This window comes from Colobus angolensis, unplaced genomic scaffold (assembly GCF_000951035.1).
Source record: "Colobus angolensis palliatus isolate OR3802 unplaced genomic scaffold, Cang.pa_1.0 Scaffold11, whole genome shotgun sequence".
NCBI classification, from domain to species: Eukaryota; Metazoa; Chordata; class Mammalia; order Primates; family Cercopithecidae; genus Colobus; species Colobus angolensis.
Genome location: NW_012112030.1, coordinates 10,687,214 through 10,693,096, shown reverse-complemented (window position 1 = coordinate 10,693,096; position 5,883 = coordinate 10,687,214).

Genomic DNA, 5,883 nt, shown 5'->3' with positions numbered 1-5,883 from the left:
GCAAGCTCTGGAACAAGACTCTTTGGAGCATGGGCCTTCAAGTACCTTTCAAATCATATTATAAAGTAGCAACCTAGGCTACCAACTCATAAAGAGGTTCTTTGCTGGCTGAACAGCAATCCAGGTGTCTCAAGCTGTCAATCAAATGTAAGAGAAAAATAGACCCAGACCAACATGGTTTCTGAGAGTTTCCCCAAATGAAGAGAAACTTGAAGTTTATGTGGACCCCTCAGAATTGCTAGTTCCTGGAAAACCTGCATTTGTCCAGGACTGGATTGAAGGAGATGCACACTAGGCCTAACCACTAGAATGCCAGCAGCAGACTTGGAACCAGAATAGAGATGAGGTGTACATGTATGTTCGCAATGAAAGAGGAGACACAACATCAGTGCAGTATAACCCTCCTCTGACCCAGCTCAGTAAACACCCAATTCTTCACACAGACTCTACTCTTAAATCTGCTCTAGCAGCCCCAGATGTATAGTGTTAATTTCTCATTTTTAAAAACGTATTTATTTTTAGTGCTGTCACATAGACACTTTATTCCCACTGGTTATAACTGCATCTATGGGGAGTAGAAACAATATTGTCTGTAGTCAAGAGGTGTGGGAACAAAGTCAGGTAGGTTAAAGTCACTAAAAGCATAACAAGCACTGGAACTTAAATGTCAACACCTAAACACACCCTTTGCTACTTTTAAAGGTAAGAAGCTTGGAAAGTCTTTTTGCAAAAGGAAGACCAGGGACACATAGCAATGTGTGCAAACTAACCAGACTTGAAATCATATAGAAAAGAGAAGATCCAACCCTAATGCTAGAAAATATGTTGACAATGAAAATCTCCTTTGCAGTCATCTTTCATTTTCTAATAAGACTTCTTTGGAAATCACAAAGTCAAAAGTCATAGAAGTAACATTAAGTTCTTTTTAGAATGAAATCAGTCTAAAATGCATTTTTGAGTGGTAGAGAGTCAGCCTCTTGTCTAGAACAAACTAGTTCCCTTGGATAAAAGTAAATAATTCAATTTTAATTTTGCAAGAGGGAAAAATAAACCTGTGCTTCAAAAATATTTACAGGGTTTTTTTTATCCTTTGCACTCAGTGACCTGGAAGATGAAAAGAAGGCCCTGAGCCAAACCAAAATATGTCCATGGTTTTCCACAAGCTGGACTGGGTTTGTAAATGTTGCAGTGAGAAAACTTCAAAGTCATAATTTAGGTCTGTGCTGCTTGATATACACATACCTTGCAATTTTAAACAATGACATGATTTATTTCCTTCGTGTTAAAAACAGATATTACTTGTAGAGGCTAAAAAAGATCTTGATAAAATAAAGTGAGTTTTTAGGTATTCAAACTCTAGAATTGGCCCTACACAGTCTACAGTGTTTTTCTAGCATCCATATTCATAAGCCTCTAGGTTTCCAGGATCTTTCATGAGAGGCCACCCCATAGCACCGTTAGTGTATCTATCAAAGATGCTTTCCTGGCTTTGCTAATGCTGGTACACACAAACCTGGACTTTCAAAAAGAAGTGACAAACTGCCTTCCTTATGGCTTCAACTGCAAAACGACCTGCAGAATAAGTTAGGAAAGGTGGATGCACTAAAATGAAGGCTTCTCGATGTTCCCCATTTGATGGTGACACTCCGCATTTTCTCCACAAATCATTGGCTGATGCTCCACTAAACATGCACTCTTTGAGAAGAATATATTAGAATGGTTACTCTTTCCTGAACGGGCATGAAATGTAAGTCACCTTCATCTCCACTTATACTTCTCTAAACCTAATCGGGACTGATTTTTAGTATCTCTTTTCATGTCTTCTCCTTGTGCCCCAGTCACTGGAACCAAAGAGGGCCAAAATTGGAAGAGTAGACCCTTTCATTTGTTTAACACTTTCTCACACCATGATCTCATGTAACCCACTTCTCCCCTTTACAAAGCTTAGGTGCATGTGTCTCTTAAGTTAGTATGAATATATATATATATATATACACATCCTGCTCATTTCATGGCTCCATTTTACAGAACGGAGATGGACTCTGGAGACCAGGGGCACTGACTATATCTAGAGGAGAATAAATACAAAAATGAAAGGGGCTTAAAACTAAGCTCCATGACCCATGGTGAAAGAAATGAATACTATTTGATCTGGAGCAGAGAAGACATGTGTGCCCCAAGGTACAAACCTACAAAGGTCTAACATGTGGAAAGGAAAAAGATATACTACCCTAAGAGTAGAACTACGAACAAAGGATAAAAATTACAGAGAAGGATTTTGGTTCAACGAATGAAAAATCTAAGAGAGAAGTTCAATTTGAAAATGCCTACTGGAGTAAGCTTACCATCACAGGATGATGTTTAAATAAGGGGAAACACCACCTGACAGGGACAAAGAAAAGGGAATTCCTGGAGAGGATGGTCAGGCCAAATGAAACGTCAAACCTTAGAATCCTGTGATTCTTATCTATGCCTAAATAGGAGAAACACACAGAGCCGATACTTCTGTTCATAAAAACAGCTGTTAGTCCCTTCCACTCAGGACAGGGAGAGGGTTAGACAGTATGTTAAGATACAGAAACAGGCTGAAGGAATTTAGGCATTCCAGGAAAGATAGAATGAGCATGTGAGAGTAGGCAAATAAGATGACTATAACTATGTTAGATGGGTGATAGACATAGAAGTAACATTAAGTAAGGAGCAACTGTCTAGCATTTTAAGCCTCCATTCTGACTCTTCCTTAATTTGCACAGATAACATATATTTGAGGTAGGCATATTTAGGGCTTGGCTTTTCTTTTGTGGATAACTGATTTAATTCTTCAGGTCTTATCGGAACCATAGCTCTGAGTTGTGAATTAAATGTGGTCAGAAGCAGATAGGTAACTAAGAGCTTGACAACAAAGGAAAGAAAGAAGGAGTTTCTATTATTTTCTAAGCGTGTCTGTGACTCATAATCTTAAATGTAATTAAACTAATACAAGCACGTATTACACATTTTATTTTGCTATGGTTTGTGTGACGTACTAGAAATGAAACTGATGGGGATGGGGCAAAGATGGCCAATTAGAAGTAGCTGCAGTACCTGACTCTCACAGAGAGGAATGGAAGGAGCAAGTGAATACCACACCTTCAACTGAAATATCCAGGTACTTGCAATGAGGCTAATCAGGAAAACAGCTCGACCCACGGAGAACGTAGAAAAGCAGGGTGGGGTGATAGCCCACCTGAGAGCAACACAGAGCCAACGGAACCTCCAACCCCAGCCGCAGGAAGCGGTGAGTGAATGTGTGATCCCAGGGGACCAGACTTCTCCCACAGATCTTTGCAACTCTTGAATCAAGAGATTCCCTTGTGAGCCCACACCATAGGGCCTTAGGTCCGACACACAGAACTGTGTGGAGTCTCAGCAGAGCAGCTGCTCAGGCACACACAGCGACCCAGGAGATTTACCTACTCTGGCTTTGGGATCCTCGTCAAGGCAGGAGACCCATATATACCTCTAGGAAGGGAGCTGAATCTGGGGAGCCAAACAGTGTCAGTCTGTGGGTCCCATTTCCACGGCACCTCACAAGATAAGATCTACTGGCTTGGATTCCAGCCAGCTACTAGCAACAGGGTGGAGCCTGCCTGAGATGGGTCAGAGCCCGGGGGGACAGAGGCAGGCCACCATCTCTGCTATTTGGTCAATTCAGCCATTCTGGCCTATGAGCTTTGGAGAATCCAAATGGTCCAGACAAGGAAAGATCCCCACAACACAGCATAGTTGCTTTGCCAGAATGCGGTCAGATTGCCTCTTTAAGCAGTGTCCCAAAACATTCCTCCTAACTGGGCAGGACCTCCCATCTGGAACCTTTGACCACTCCTGCCCATTTTCTACAGACAGAATTCTGATCTCTCCCTGGGGGAGAGGTATGGGCCACCATCTTGGTTGTTTGGACAACTAAGCCATTCCAGCCTGCAGGCTGTGGAGAGTACAAGTTGACCAGCACAGAGGCAGCCCCCAGCACAGCAGAGCTGTTTTGTCAAGGTGTAGCCAGACTGCTTCTTCAAACAGGAACCAATCCACTCCTCCTTGCAGGGCAGGTCCTCCCAGTCAGGGTCTCTGGCTATCCTGCTCATATTCTGTAGACAGAGGTCAGATTTCTCCCTGGGATGGGTGCTCAGGGGGAGGAGCAGGTCACCATCTTTGCTGTTTGAGTGACTCAGCCATTCCAGCCTACGGGCTTTGGTGAGTCCAAGCTGACAGGGCCAGAGATGCTTCCGAGGACTCCATGGCTTGTCTTGTTAAGGTGTGGCCAGACTGCTTCTGTAAAAGGGAGCAGGATCCATTCCTCCTTGCTGGGCAGAGCCTCCCAGCTGGGGCCCCTGGCCACGCCTGCCCATGTTCTATGACTGACAGAGTTCTAATTTCTCCCCAGAATGGGAGTGCCCATGAGATGGGGCAGGCTGCCACCTTTGCTGTTTGGGCATCTCAGCTAGTCTACCCTGTAGGCCTTGGACTGGGGGCAGAAGGGATCCTCAGCACAGCACAGCTGCTCTACCAAAAAGCAGCCAGACTGATTCTTTAAGCAGGTCCCTGATCTCATTCCTAGTGACCCCAACCAGGGTCTCCAACCACCTTGTACAGGCACATTCAGGCCAGCAACAGATTAGTAGCCCCCAGGACAGAGCTCCCAGAAAGAGGGGCAGGCTGCCATCTTTGCTGTTTTGCAGTATTTACTGATGATACCTTCAGGTACTAGAAAAACCGAGGTGACTAGGGTCTGGAATGGACCCCAGCCAAACACAACAGCCCTACAGAACAGTGGCCAGGCTGTTAAAAGAAAAACAAACAAAGAAAAAACAACAATAACAACAACAACAGAAAACACAAAAGAACCCATCCAAAGGTGAGCAACCTTAAAGATCAAAAGTACATAAGCCCACATGTGGGGAAAAAGAGAGGTCAGCCTGTTACTGTGTTATTATAGATAGAAAAGGGGGAAATGTGGGGAAAAGAGAGGTCAGCTTGTTACTGTGTTATTATAGATAGAAGTAAGTTTAAGAGACTCCATTTGGCTCTGTATTTGAGATGCTGTTAATCTGTGACTCTACCCCCAATCTTGTCCTTGCTAGAAACATCGCTGTGCTAATTAAGGTTGAAAGGATTTTGGGCTGTAAGGAATGTGCTTTGTTAGCCAAATGTTTAAAGCCTGCTTGTGGTTGAAGGTCAGTACCACTCCCTTAAATCTCAGTAAAAGAAAAACATCTGTCTCCTGCCCATCCCTGGGAAAATGTAACATTTCTGTGTATCTGTATGCCTTACTGCTGAATTACTCCCTTATCTTTTTGGTAATAAATACTGAGGGAACTCAGAGACCGGTGCCAGTGTGGGTCCTCTGGAAGCACAGCACTGGCCCCCTGGGGCCTCGCTTTTCTTTCTCTATACTTTGTCTCTGTGTCTTTATTTCTTTTCTCAAGTCTCTCGTTCCACCTAGTGAGAAGCACCCACAGGTGTGGAGGGGCAGGCCACCCCTTCACCCACAAAGATGAGAAAGTATCAATGCAAAAACACTGAAAACTCAAAAAGCCAGAGTGCCCCCTTTCCTCCAAATGACCGCAACACCTCTCCAGCAAGGGTTCAAAACGGGGCTGAGGCTGAGATGGCTGAAATGACAAAAGTAGTCTTCAGAATGTGGATGAAAACAAGCAAACAAACTTTGCTGAACTAAAGGAGCATGTTGTAACCCAATGCAAAGAAGGTAAGAAACATGCTAAAACAATGCAGGAGTAGACAGCCAAAATAACCAGTACAGAGAGGAACATAATTGACATTATAGAGCTGAAAAACACACTACAAGAACTTCACAATGCAATTCCAAGTGTTAATAGCAGAATAAAC